This window comes from Microtus pennsylvanicus, chromosome 20 (genome assembly GCF_037038515.1).
Source record: "Microtus pennsylvanicus isolate mMicPen1 chromosome 20, mMicPen1.hap1, whole genome shotgun sequence".
NCBI lineage: Eukaryota > Metazoa > Chordata > Mammalia > Rodentia > Cricetidae > Microtus > Microtus pennsylvanicus.
The window spans coordinates 1,595,919-1,611,254 of NC_134598.1; positions in this window are offsets into that span (position 1 = coordinate 1,595,919).

Consider the following 15,336-nt stretch of genomic DNA (forward strand, 5'->3'; position numbering starts at 1 on the left):
ACCAGTAAGTTCAGTTTTAATAGGTCACAGTGTCTAAGGTGGTGATTTCAAAGAAAGGAACATATCCCAAGAATGAAGGTCTGAGAACTAGAAAACCTGGAGGGGTTTCCTAGTCGTAAGAACGGATGGGTCTTCAGATAGAGGATATGGTTTGGAGGCAGCCAGGAGGCCAAGGAAAGCCACACTGGAAAAACCACTGGAGGGCTCTGTGACTTCAGTACTGAACCTGAGGACAACAGGTTGACCATTCAGTTTTATGGTTTCCAAGTACAGCTGTGCCAGAAGCTTCAGGCTGCCGATCCAGCAGGCTGTGCGGGATGGAGTGTGGCCCTGAAAGCTGGCGTTCTCCAGGTCAGGCTTGACACAGGTGTATGCTGTGAGGCAGAGATGGGGGACCCTATCCTGACAGTGTAGTTGACGGAATACGGTGCCACCATATTGATTTTCTGTGAGTGGCATGGCCCACTCTCATTGCTTTTCTCTGCATCCGCCCCCACTGCCACCACAAGCTAACAGTGAGGCCCAGCTTGGGGGGAGGGGGCTCAAGGATAAGCTACAGAGGTACAGCCCTCCCTCTCAGCTTTGGCCTACAGTATCCTTTCTTAGAATACTGTGCTCTATCAATGCAACCCCTACCCATTTACCAAGACTCAGCTCAAATCTATTACCAAGAAGATTTATTCCATGATGAACCCCACCCAGTCTTGAAAACTGTAGTCCTTTATCTCTTTGCCTCCATAGCCCTTAGCAGAAAACTTAGACTAATAACCGGGGGACTACAGCCAAGTTGACGTGGGGTGTATCCTGAGGGGAGGGGCTGGGTTTTAGTTCATTTATTAGGGTAGTTACAAAGTGGTGGGAATGTTTGTCTGTTCTTTCTTCCCTGTGGGAGACCCCAGAACCATTTCCTGAGGGAAGTGATAAGAAAGGACTATAATTCACAGGCTCTTAGAGACTACCGTAAGCCAAGAGTAGAATGATTACGGCATGGTGAGAAATACCAGTATCTCTTTAATGCTTCTCTGGGGCCTTGAAACATTCTCATGCAACAGTACCTATGCCTCCCGGAGAAAACAAATTCCTCCTTAGTGAAATTAGAGAGACGCTGTTGTAGCTATGAACCTTTTACAAGTCTTGTGGCTTTTACACTTCACTCCCAATCCCCAAGAAGAGAGAAAAAAATGAACAGAATCATTTTCCAAACTAAATGAATGAAACAAGCAATATTTCTCTACCTTTTAGGGGTAGAGATCATAAACCCCAGGGTGTTCCTGCGGTTTGGCAGATTGCCATCTCTAAGTTCTCAGGATATAATCTGCAGCAACCTCTCTTGGTGAGGCTGTAGACAGTCCAGAGACACACTCTGGACCAGTGGTTATCAACTTCCTTTGGTAGATCCTCGTGTTGTGCTGACCCCAACCATAAAATTATTTCCGCTGCTACTTCATAGCTATAGTGTTGCTACTGTTAGGAATCACAGTGTAAAAAGCCGCTACACAGGATGACTGATATGAGACCCCTATGAAAGGGCTGCTCCATTCACAAAGGTGTCTTGGCTCACAGGTTGAGAACCCCTGCTCTAGATACCTTATCAAGAAAGGCTGGAGAGATGGCTCAGCAGTTAAGAGCACTGACTGTTCTTCTAGAGGACCTGAGTTCAATTCCCAGCAACCACGTGGTTACTCAAAACCATCTGTAATGAGATCTGGCGCCCTCGTCTGGCCTGCAGGCATACATGGAGGCAGACTGTTGTATACATAATAAATAAATAATAAAATCTTTAAAAAAAAAGATAAGAAAGTGTCTTGGCATAGAGACGGGATGTCTTCAGGAAAAAAATAGCCCATAGTTAGTGTGTATCTTCTCCCAACATTCAAGTACATTGGCAGGTACTAGAGGTTGTTTATCCTAACACCTTTACTTTACAACAGAGAAAGAGGAAAGGTATTTCTTCCTGAGCTTGGTTATGAGAAACAAATATGTAGGGTATGATGATTTGAATATCGAGTGTCTCCCTTGGGCCTATGTCTCAATACGTGGTCTCTAGCGTTTGAAGCCTTAAAGAAGTAGGGCCTAGCTGGTGGAAGTGGGTCACTGGGGACCAGTCTTTTAAAGGCTCTATCTGGTTCTGACCCTGTGCTGACCTATCATGCCACAGTGACATAGTCATCCTGCACGAAAGGACTTCTCTCTGCCACAATGTCTTCAGGGCCATAGTGGACTAGAAGATCTTCCTGAAACCACAGACTGAAACAAACCTCTCATCTCTTAAATTGCTTCTGTTAGGTATTTTGGTCACTGTGAGATGAAAGTAACTGATACAGAAAACTGGTAGCAGAGATAAGGAATTGTTGCCTCAAGAAACCAGGTCCTGTGCCTCCAAAGCCTTTAACAGTGATTTGTGGGAGAAATATGGAGAATATTAAAAGTTATGAGCTAGGAGAACCCTAAAATGCTGTAAGTTTACTTCTTGGTCAGCTTTGCTAACAGCGAGGAAGACCAGAATGCCGATAAACAGGCCACCGCAATGACTGTGCTCTTGAGATGAATGGGACATCTCTATTGGGAACTGGGAGGGCCTTTATGCTACATCCTGCCAAAGACTATGTATCTATCCCATCCTTGCCTTAAAAAATTGGGTGATGCTGAGTTCAAAAGTAAAGAACCAGTTTCTTTGGTAGAGGGCATGTGCATTCAGGCTGTGGCGTGGTTCCTGATAGCTGCTTTTAACCAGATTTTCATTGAGGACTGAACGTGACTGGTAGAGAAGACAGACACGAGAAACATGAGGTTAATGAGAAAATTACTTCCAACAAGAAACAAGCCTCAGGTTGCAGACCCAAAAAAAAAAAAAAAAAAAAAAAAGAAAGCTCTGATGAAGCGGTTCTCATTATTGAAGACCCTGAGCCCTTTAGAGTGAAGTTGGAGCAACAGGAAAGTCCCTTCGAGAGGGAAACTCCTCCCACTAACGGCGCCAGTGTCTAAACACCCAGTCTCTTCAAAGGCTTTCATTAAAAAGAAAAAAAAAACTGATCAGTGTGTTGTGTTTAGCAGGCAACTTGGAGAAGTGCTTTCTCACATTCGACTGGGCTCAGGGGCCACTGTAGCCATGGCCAAGAAAGACGGCTACTTTTCAGGCTGACCAATGCCTTGTCCACACAGAGTTCATTTTCCAATGTCAGAATTGAAGAGATATGGGATTATGAGGGCTTACACTAAGATTTTTCTTTTTTTTTTTCTTTTCAGGAAAGCTAGGTAGCCAGATCAAGTTCCTTGCAGTGAGCTTGTGCTGGCTAGTTTTATGTCAAATAGACACATACCGATGCCATTTTGGAAGCAGGAACCTGCCTTGAGAGAATGCTCACCCCAGGCTGAATTGTGGGCAAGGCTGTGGTGCATTTTCTTGATTGATGGGTGATGTCAGGCGGCAGCGCCATCTCTGAGCTGGTGGACCTGGGTGCCATAAGGAAGCAGACCAGGGAAACAAGCTAGTAAACAGCTCCCTTCCATGGTCTCTGCAGCAGCTCCTGCCTCCAGGTCCCTGCCCTGCTTGGGTTCCTATCCTGATTTCCCTCAGTGATGGGCTGTTATCTGGGAGTGTAAGCGAAAAGAAACCTTTCCTCCCCATGTTGCTTTTGGTTGTGGTGTTTTATCACCTCAAAAAAAGCAAAAACAAAAACAAAAGACCCTAAGACGAAACTTCCGAGTGGGCCATCCATGAAGCACTGAGGGTAATGTCCATGCTGCGGTGGAGACCATGGGATGGTGGATGGGATTGTCAGTAAAAGGAAGTTCCAGGCAGAGTAGAGCTGGCTCAGAAGAGAGCTGTAAGCTGCAGGGCATGACTGTAGGGTCAGGGTTGTCAGATCTACTGGCGCTCCCACGAGGACACCACACACGAGGACACCACACACCCACATACTGAGCATCAAATCACTGGATCCAACGTTGCTCTGGGGTTTCAGGCTCGCTTTGGTTTAATCTTTTCTATCTCTTACAGCTCCTTTGGGAACACAATGTTTACTCTGTGCCTAGCATGTTCGCGGCAAGTAACTTGGTTTCATGCTTTATAGGGGCTCACAGTTAAGAAATCGCCTTGAGTCTCAGCAGAGACTTTGGTCCTCAGCTCAGTGTTGCTACTGTCTAGACCATGGGGAACGCTTGAAGTTGGATTCAATGCATTTTGCGTTAGGAGACGATCATGAGCTTTTAGTGGTCTGGAGCAGAGTTTCGTGGTTTGATTCGGAGATGCTACCTTCAGACTTGTCTCTGCACACTTGGTTTGAGCTCAGCCTGCTCTTTTGAAGGATTTGGAGCTTTTAGGAGGTAGTGTCCAAATCAGTGATGTGAGTCACTAGGAGCCAGTGTTTAAGACCAAACCCGCCCCCTGTTCCAGCACTGTCGTCTTCCTCTTGGTCTCCTGTCATGACAGGTGTTCCCAAATTTTCCCATCATCTCAGTGTTTTCGCCATAGGTTAAACCTTTGAAACCATGAGCCAAAGTAAACTTTTTCCCTCCCCTGTTTCTTTCAAAAGGAACTGGTACATAGGGACATGAGAGTTACAAGTCCGTGATCCTGAAGACTGGTTCTCTGTGCATGAGTTTTGTTCATTTGCTGGCAATAAATTCTAATGCAAGAGGGATGACCGCACAGAAGTTCCTTCCTTCCGTGGGTGCCTGAGCAAGCAGAAGTGTCCATTGACTACAAAAGGAGGCGGATGCTGGACCCTATTACCAGTCGTGTGCCTTAGTCCAGTCTCTGAGCACCCCACAGTCACCTTTGGAAACCCTGAAAGTGGTTTCCAACTCATTTTATTCAGCCCCAAGCTTCATGTTGAATGTTAATTTTAATATATAAATCTTAATTTACATATTTTTGGCGCATGGTTTTCATGGAAAAGAGCTCACTCCTCAAACTGTTCCATCTTTACGTGGATTACCATGAGTTAGTCATCACTGTCAGCATTCCTCATCTCTTCCACTCTCAGCATCACTAAGCCATTCTCCACACATCACGTCAGGGATAAGGGAAGGGTGGACAGAGGGAAGTGACTCAAGCCCACGATCTCCTGCGAGGGCAAAGCTTTTGTTCCCTTTCGCTTCTGTGGCCACACCTGCAATCGTTCTCCAGCTTAGCATGGAGGAACAGCACTATCCCATTTTGAAATCAGCTAGCTTGTGGTAGTTTTTAAAATGAAATTTAGTGCAGAAAAGCTTTGTGGAGACTTAGGAGTTCCTTTTGAATTGGGCACATGGGACCGATAGCAAGAAACGCAGGACCCGTTTCTGGAATCTTCAAGGCAGTGGGAAATATAGCTAGTGAGAAGACACAGCGGTTCATTGTCAATCAACAGAACCTGTTCTCCCCCAAGACATGACTAGGATGGATTAGACACTACCAGACTTGCAATTTAGTCACATAATTGACACCTGAAATTAACAAAGGTTTGGGAATGCTTACCACATTAACCAGAAATACGATCCTATCATTCAGGTAATTTCTATAAAAGGTGCGGGGTGGGCGTGGTAAGGTTTACTGCGAAGCTCTGTGTATTGATGTCAGTCGCAGGTGAGAACAATTCAAAAGTTCACGTGAGCTGGGCAGAGGTGGGGCACACCTTTAATCCCAGCCCTTGGGAAGAAGAGGCAGACGGATCTCTGTGAGTTCAAGGCCAGCCTGGTCTAGAGAGCGAGTTCCAGGACAGCCAGGACTGCTGCACAAAGAAACCCTGTCTTGAAAAACAAACAAACAAAAAAAGTTCATATGAAGTAGAAACAACACTCAAAATTTTCCTTGCTTCCCCACAAATAAATATGAGAACACAAACATGATGTCTGCCTTCATAGACCTGGTATTAATGGCATAAAAGAAAAAGATTTCTTCAAGACCTCTCTGTGCCCAGCTAATATATAGTGATGGGACAGTTTCTGGTGTGCTAAATTGAAAATCCAATCATTTATCCCTAAATGGTATACTTGACCATTTTTTTGTTTCAGTGAGAGACCCTGTCTCAAGGGAATAAGCCGGATAGTGGCAGAACAAGACAGCTGGTACCTCCTCTGGCCTCCACGTGTGTGCATGGGTGTGCAGATCAGCACACACTCAAATGGACATAGACAACACATTTGCTCATAACACATGCACAGGCACACACGCACACACATGCACGCACAGGCACACCCCCCAGTTACCTACTTTCTTCAAGCTGCCTTCCCATTTCCATCACCTTTCAACCATACTATCAGATTATGAATGCACTGAAGCCCCCAGGATTTAATCGCTCGCTGTTGTGGAACACGGCCCTCTGAGCACAGAAGCCATCACCATTTCAATCAGGGCAGCTGTGACGACCTGCACGCTCGAGACTGTTGATATTCCCTTGTGGGAGACACGGGTATGGAATATGCTCAAAACTTGACATCCCAGCCACTCCTTCGTCTGCCTCCAGGCAGCCAGCTGTATGTGGTTCTGTGCTAAGTGCATGGAGTATAGAGTGTGGAAGGTGAACTGAAGCAGGGACTCTATCTTTAGTTATGGAGACCTTGTCATTCACGGAGGGATGAGGCTTTTGATTTGGGGATCACCCCAAAGCAGTGCATCACCTGCGCTATACAAAGAAGCCCAATAAACTCGCTGGGTCACCAAACTAGAGAAAGGTGGGAAATGGGACTTTGAGCCGTATTAGTGTCCTGTTCGGGGTGAGCACACATTCATCTGTGCCTCCTCAGGCGCAGCTCACACAACATTGGCCACAGGCTCCTCCCCAACCAGTTGGAAAGTTTTTGTTTGCACATGAGCCTTCAGGGAACACCTTAAGTTCAAATGATAACAATTCCCTATCTTCACACACACATATACACACATACACATACATATACACACATACACACACAGAGATGGAGACAGAGACAGAGACAGAGGAAAGCACACATATACATAATTAAAAGTTTAAAAATTGTGTCTATTAAATAAGTTTAGGCAGTTGTAGCAAAAAGAAGGAGTAAATATCCTATATTATTATCAGTTGAGATAAATATCAATAAATATTATGCTTAAATAGAATGTTGTATAATGGGCTGGAAGTATGTCTGCACAAGATCCTGTTATTGTGTGACAAGACATTTCCTGGGGAGACATCACACACGCATCTACTCATCCCATCGATAGAGCCCATTACAGACCACAGATACCATCAAAGTCCAAGTTGATGAACCAATGAATTTTATTAGGGTTACTTACAAAATATGGTGATGGGTTACTTACAGGGGCAGAAATGACTCAAAGACAGCTGCATCACCAAAGCCCACCTCAGCATGAGTGACAGCTCACAAAAGCCGGAAACATGGAACACCCTGCACAGCCTGCAGGCAGCTCAACAGGTTGAAGAGTGTCCCTTAAAAGTGACTCTGATCTGAGCCTCTCCCAGGCTGCCCCGCTGGTTTCTGGCAAGGAGGGACCTAATGAACCTGGTCAGTTTTAGGAACTTCCTGCAGCTATTTTTTTTTTTTCGAGACAGGGTTTCTCTGTGGTTTTGGAGCCTGTCCTGGAACTAGCTCTTGTAGACCAGACTGGTCTCAAACTCACAGAGATCCGCCTGCCTCTGCCTCCCAAGTGCTGGGATTAAAGGCGTGCGCCACCACCGCCCAGCTTCCTGCAGCTATTTTGAGCTGTTCACCTTCCTGCTTCCTCAGCTTCCAGCAGGATGGCATGTTTTAATCTTGGAGGGAACTATTATGAAACACCCGGATAATCAGTATCCCAAAGAAAATTGCTGAGGGCTTTAAATTTTTTCCAAAATATTCGAGCTGTTATTTAATTGCCTCTACTGTTAGTAGAATGACCACGATATCATCCAGCCCAGCCTCCCCACCTCCTCCGCCCCGAGTTCATAGGACAGACGGATAAAATAGCTGAGGTGTTATGTCCCTAGTGAATGCTCTAACAGAATTACTGCCTTGGATGAGAAAGGGACTCTTCAGTGTAGAGAGGGACTTGTAGCTCCTGCCATGAGTCCTCTTACATCTCGGCCTTGCACTATGCGCGCTCCTGCCATTCTTGGATGGGAATGAGTTCAACAAGCCTGCCTCCACTCTTGTGTCCTCTGCCCAAACTCCCGCTGCCTCCAGGAATTCGCGAGGATGGTCTTCAGTGAATCACATTAGTGGCTCTTTGTACAACCATTCCGTTCTCATGCGACGCAGGTTTAAAATGAATCACAACTACCAACCGTCTCATATGAAACCGTCCCCCATGAAAGAACTCCAGAAGGCCTCTGCATAAAACAGCTACATCGCCAACAGGCCTGGGTCATTGATTTCCCGCTGATTGGTTGACACTGTCCTGAGCAGAAGTCTGAGCCACCCTGACCCTTCGGCTCTTTGATCTGTGACTGCCTCCACTACACACTGACCTTCAAAACAACGTTTTATCAAAAAAGCAGAACTTTGTCCATGGGGTTTAAAATCATATTAGTCTTCACTGAAAGAACATCACCTCCCTCAAACTCAGTAAGTTTGGCAGTTGGAATTCAAGATTTTCCTGACCTAAGAAACTTGAGAAAGATAAAGTGCCTTACTGGTAATTGTGAAGCCTGTGGCAGAGTTGTTCAGCCTGGGAAGTACTATATCCCCTGGAAATCAATGCTAGAATGGAGAAAAGCGTTGGTAAGTGTCTTGGGTGCTTTGCTTCATACAGCTAATAATCACTAGTCGAAATAAATAGTATTCCATTCTCTCAAAGATCTAACATGTTGGGGCTGAAGAGAAGTTTCAGCTGTTAAAGCAATTGCCACATAAGCAAGAGATCCCCAGAACCCATGTAAATGCTGGGTGGTCATGGCTGTCCCCCATAAATCCAGTCTTAGAAGAGAGGGATAGGAAATACTTGGAGCTTCTAAAGCTGACTACATTTTATTCTGTGTATGTGTGTTTGTGTGTGGTGTGGCGTGTGTGTGTGTGTGTGTGTGTATGTGTGCGAGGGTAACCATACATGTGATTGTGTGTGGTGTGTGTATGTGTGCAGGGGTGTGCATACATGTGTGTGTGCAGGAGTGACCATACATGTGATTGTGTGGTGTGTGTGTATGTGTGTGTGTGTGCAGGGGTGTGCATACATGTGTGTGTGTGTGCAGGGGTACAGGGATATACATATATGTATATACATACATACAATGGCATGAGGCAGCTCTTTCAGTCACTCCCCACCCTGTTTATTTTTTGAGACCTGGAGCTCACAGGTTAGGCTAGCCTGCCTCTGAGCTCTAGGAATCTGCTAACTGTGCCTCCCCTCCATCTCAGTGCTACAATTACAGGCACACAACTCTGCATCTAGCTTTTATGTGGTACTGGGGATCTGAACTCGGGTCCTCCCGCTATCATGGCAAGCACTTGGGTGACTGAACCATCTCTCCCCAGTCCCTATCTTTTGCTATTGACTAGCATACAAGAATTATGTGTGTCTCATGGGGCATGATGTGATACTTCTAGGAATATATGTATGTGTGTGTATATATATATACATGTATACACTCATATATTTAGGGATATATGCATATATTCCCAAAATAAATATATATATTTAATTTTCTGATTAAAATGAACATAATTAACACTCCCATCTTATCGTTTATCTGTGTTTGAAGCCCAGAGTTCTTCCTTATAATTCTTCATAAAATACCATTTGGGTTGTTATGACCTTTAACTACTCCTGTGGTGTGAAATGGTAGTATTTAGTCTTTCTATTTCTATCTGGGGACCCATTATCTGTCTTCCTGCCACTACATCTCCCGCAGTCTTCCAAATCTCACTGCTTTACATTCTAATCAAGCAGGCAACATCTGATCCTGTTTCCTGGTGCCAATTTCAGAGACATCTCCCTGGAATAGGCCAGTCTGCCTAGCCAGAGACTCCTGTGGCTGCCCACAGAGAGCCTTGACCACGTGGGCTACGAGCCACGCTCTCTCTGCGGCTCCTGTGTGTCACCCTCTCCCAGCCCACTCCTGGAGACATCTTACCAAACCGACTTACAATCCAAATGGTTAAAATCTCTCCGTACTCCCAACTCAGCTCACCTACTCTGGATATTCCCAGAATTCTTCTTCTGCCCCTTGAGTATCAATTTGCCTCCAACAATTTTATTCGCTTTTCTGCTAGGTCAGTGCCAACCATTAAATGCACCGAGAATGAACGATTTAAAGCCAATACATGTGATTAAAAAGAAAAACACTAGTCCTGTCTATGCTTCATACCAAAACAAACAGGAGCCTCTAGGTTGGCAAAGAGGCATCTTTGAAGACTTGACAACAGGCCTTCTACCTTCCACAGAATTATCAGCAAGCAGGATTCTCGCTAGAAAACCAACCCTCATCTCCCCCGCAGGTTTAGTCAACCCACAGGTGCAGCCTGACTCAAATCTTGAACATTCCCTGTTTCCCGCCCTTCTTACTCCCTGGAACACTGGTGTGACTCATTACCGTCCTTCTAATCACCAGACCGGAGTTTTCTCTCTAACTCAAATATGGTTTGGCCATTTGACCCCGATCTCTGATTCTCCTGCCTGTCCATCCGCTTTTGATTGTTCTCTGCCGTGGCCTATATTTTTGCCTGGTAAGAGACTATCCACAAAGACAGAGAAAGGCTGTGTTCAGACTTCCCGCCCAGATAGGGACTTTGTAATGAAAGGGAAGCTTCTCCAAAGGCTCTATCTACAAAGTACTTTTTTTATGTACTTCTGCATAGAGATGTGAAATTTCAATTTCAAAACGTACCAGGTTTGGTGGCGTATGCCTATAGTCCCCGCACTTGTAAGACAAGAGACAGTAAGATCAGTGCAGGTCTGAGACGTGCCTGTTCTGCACGGCGAGCTGCTGACTAGCCAAGAGTATGTATTCTCAAGAAAACAAAACGAAACAAAATTGGCACTGTCTTCTTAAAATGCGCACACAGAATATATCCCACAGCGCTTACAATCCACTCTGTAGGCATGTGCTTCTCTCAGAAGAATGCATAGATTAAGGAAACTGCTCTCCCGGGTTTTACTTAACAACAATATGACTAAATCATACATGAAGAGGACGTTAGCTTCAAGGAGAAATTGAAAATTCTGCCTGCAAATAATGCTGTAAAAGTTTCCATTCGGCCCTGACTGTCAAGGCTATTTTCCATAACTCTAGGGTCCGATAGTAAAAATACATCTACACACATCTGCGTGTTTCTAATCACAAAGTGCTGAAGTAAAATAAACATGCTTGTCCAAATACGGTTGCGTTTTGGTCAATGTTTTGCTTAATATTTTGAGAAGCGCTTTGTGAAGAGCAGTTCTCGCCGCCTTGGACTTTATACAGATGCTCATGGCGCCATCTATTGGCCGTTTGTCGAATGACTCTTGATGGAGAAACCTGGCGGAAGAAATTTTGTTTGGGGCAGCTTCAGAGGTATGAAAAGAACGTCCTTGTAATGAGCCGATTTCTTTTCTACAAAGACACATCCAAACTGCTGTTTCAGTTGACCAGCCGTCTCCGAGCAGAGCCGGTCCCCATGGCACAGGTGGGCCTTAGCAAGAGCAGAACTGCGTTTACCTGCAGTTGGATGCCTTCTGCTGTCAGAATAGCGGAGTGAGGAAGCTGTAATGGACCTAGAGCTGCATCTCCGTAAACATCTCATCTAACCATCAGAGTGGCTGGGTGAAGGTGGTGAACGTCTTTAATTCCAGCACTCAGGAAGCAGAGGCAGGCGGATCTCTGTGAGTTCGAGGCCAGCCTGGTCTACAAAGCGAGTCCCAGGACAGTCAGAAATACACAGAGAAACCCTGTGTCGACAAACAAAAACAAAACAAAACTAAAAGGAATGTAAACCCCCTTGACTGCAGAGAGCAAACTAGCCACCCCTGCCGTCGTTTAAGTCAGGAGGGAGCACACAGGGGTTGTCCACAAATCAGGAAGTGCACCAGAGAGCTCTAAGCAGAGATCACCTGATTGTGCTTCTGAAATCTCTTTTTTAAAGAAGAAGAGGAAGAAGAGAAGAAAGAAAGAATAATAAAAGAAAGAGAGAAAGAAAGAGGGAGGGAGGAGAGGGAGAAAGGAAGGAAGGAAGGAAGGAAGGAAGGAAAAAAGAAATGAAGGAAAGAACTCTATGGAGAAACTATTTTCCCAGAATTATATTAAATTCCAAACCTGGTGTATATTTTGAAGTTAAAATTCAAAATTCTGAGGAAGGAGAGGGTCTCTCTTGCAACAAATACTAGCTTAGCCCCTTGTGAGTACTATTATAACCTGAGGTCTCTAAAATAAAGATGGTTATGTAGAGACATTGGGAGCAATTGGGTATCAAAGGTGATTCATACACTTTTGACATCAAATCCAGGATGATTTGCATATCCTTAAATACTCCTGTGACTGGTGAATGCTGTAAGACACTGATGGCTTCCACAGGACGTTGCTCCTTAGTGGTGAGAAGGCACACACGGGACCGACTCAGTGGTCTCCAAGGGCCCATGACAGAGAGTCCTGGACCATGACAGACATCTTCAGCGTGGGTCCTAGGGCCTGCAAGATGGTAAAGTCATTGGCATGCAAACCTGATGGCCCAGTTTGGATTCCCAGAACCCACATAAAAATGGAAGGAGAGAACTGATTCCTTGAAAGCTTTCCTCTGATTTCTACACGCACGACATGCGCTCCCTTATCCCCCACTCTTGTACACGTGGGGGGGGGGGTGAGTGGGGGTAACAAACACCACGAATGAAAGAAACTCGGGGGGAAAGGGGTTCATTGAGCTTATGCTTCCACATCACTGTTCATCATCAAGGGAAGTCAGGACAGGAACTCCAAACAGGGCAGAGCTGATGCAGGGTGCTGCTGACTGGTTTGCTCAGGCTGCTTTCTTATAGAACCCAGGACCACCAGCCCAGGGCTGGTCTCACAAACAAGGAACTGGGCCCTCCCCAGTCAATAACTAAGAAAATGGCCATAGATACCTCTCAGATGACTTTAGCTTGTGGCAAGTTGGCATAGAACTATCCAGGATACTCCATTGTATGAAACTCTCAAAGAATTAATAAAATGTTATATTTTTAAAAGACGGAAGCTTTTTAAGAGTAGCAATTAATTCAAATCATAAAATAGTATTTTTATAAGCATTGCTTTATTTTAATAATAAAACAGTTCCACTGGCAGAGAAGTGAGCTAAGGAGGAAGCACACTAGGGCTCTGACTTTCCCCTGACTACCCCCTCTGTTAGAACCCAGGGTTCTGAATCTAAACAGTGAGGCATTTTAAACTCATTGAAGACATAAAGAAAGTGGCAGGAAACACACAAGAGCAAAGAATACCCGGAGGTGAGAGATTTTGAGGAGAGAAGGGGACAGAAGCGGGGGATCATGAGCAAAAAGAGCAAAAGGGACAGAGAAAGGAAATTAAAGGGAGGAGGGGGGAGAGGAGAGAACAGAGCAGGAGGGAGAAAAAGAAAAAAAGCAACGGGGAAAGTATAGGGACAGGAGCTGGGATGGCATACAGGAGAAGGGAAATTATGGGAGAGGAGAAGCCTGGAGAGGCTGAGGGTGGAAAATAATAATAATAAAAATAATTATTTAGCTATTTAGAAACTCAGTGGATCAGAGCTGGAGGAAAAAGCCTAGGACATCTCATCCAAGCGTTTGGAGCAGATTCCAACACAGGAAAAGTAGCAAATAAACAGAGCTCCACACTGCCCGGGAAGAAAGGACACAGAAATAAGACAAACGGACACCTAAGGGTGCCTGGGAAGAAGGTACACAAAAATAAGACAAACGGACACTTAAGGGTGCCCTGGAAGAAAGAACACAAAAATAAGACAAACGGACACTTAAGGGCGCCTTTCAAGTGAAACGTTTGGCCAGCAAGACTGTGTCGCAGACTGCTGTCCTACATCGGTCTTTGTGCCTGAAGTGGACGCGCGGTGTCAGGAAGTGGACCGGTCCGGGTCTAGGAAGAATTCGGAAGCGTTGCTGTTCGGCATCTTCTGATGTCATTGCTTGGCTTGAAGTGAATTCCCAGTGCAACTGACAGCTTCATAATCAAATACAAGTATCAAAAACAAAGGAGCAGTAATAACAAAACCTAAGCCCTCTGGTATTTAGAGGAGAATATGAGCCTGAACTCTAGGGTCAAGCCGCCTGCGGTGGGGGGAACCTCTGAACCCCTGGCTGTATGGCATTTCTTCAGTCCAGTTTCCTGGTCTGTAAGTCAAAATGATGAGTATCTCACAACCAATAGTGTGGAGTAACCTAGGTAGTGTGCTGAGTCCAGCACACCCAAACATCAGTCTGTATGATCCTTGCTGGATTATGGGAGCATCCGTGCTACCCCAGCCTGCTTAAAGCAATGGCCTGTTTACGTCATCTTTGTAAGCCGTTCAATGGTGAAATGCTCTTGGCATGAATGAAGAAGGACAGTAGGAGGCGGGCTGGCGTCGGCAACTTCAACCTTCTCTCTGAGAGCTTTCCCAACATTGTTGACTATATATTTCTTTTTAGACCTAAATATTTGTTACCAGTCTCAGGAAAGATCAATTTATGAGCAACCGGGCTTGGTTGCAGACCCACTAAGTGCTGTTTCTAAATGAAGATAGAACATTTAAATGAAAGCCCAGCTTCTTAACTGACCCCTGGAAGATTGACTCGGCGCTTTCTGTCCTTCTGAGGGAGGTGCTGCTCCCTCTGTGGCCACTCTGGTGGCTGTCATGTCACTTCAGAGGGCTCTCTTATGACAGGAAGTGAAGCACAACAGTGGGAAGGCTGATGAGAATCCCTGTTAGAGCCAAGTGGCTAGAAATCAGATTAGGGAATGTGAGCGCAAGTTTAAATCACTGCCCTTGACTGAACCAATTCCACATAAGTTCCGTTCCCAGTTCACAGCAGTGAGCAGAGAACCAGAAAAACAGGTCCTTGTGCTGAGAGCTGTGAGCTTCTTCAAGACAGGTGTACAGGTACACGCACACACACATACACACGCACACACACGGGTTCACTCTCACACAGACACAAAAACAAGCACATACAGGCTCTCTCTCTCACACACACACACACTCATAGGCACACATAAACACAGGCATACACAAGGTTCTCTTTCTCTTGCTCCCTCACCACGCACACACACACACACACACAAACACACATAAAATTGTATGCATGACCCCCCCCCCCCCCCGCGCACGCCGGAAACGTGGCATTTTGCATTCACAAACTTCTCCAGATGTCCTTGGGTCTGACTTGCAACAGCAGTATGCTATTGTGGTGAACTTTCTGAACGCCAGGCACTTGGCTGGTACTTTTACATATGTAATTTCATTTAATTTCCACAG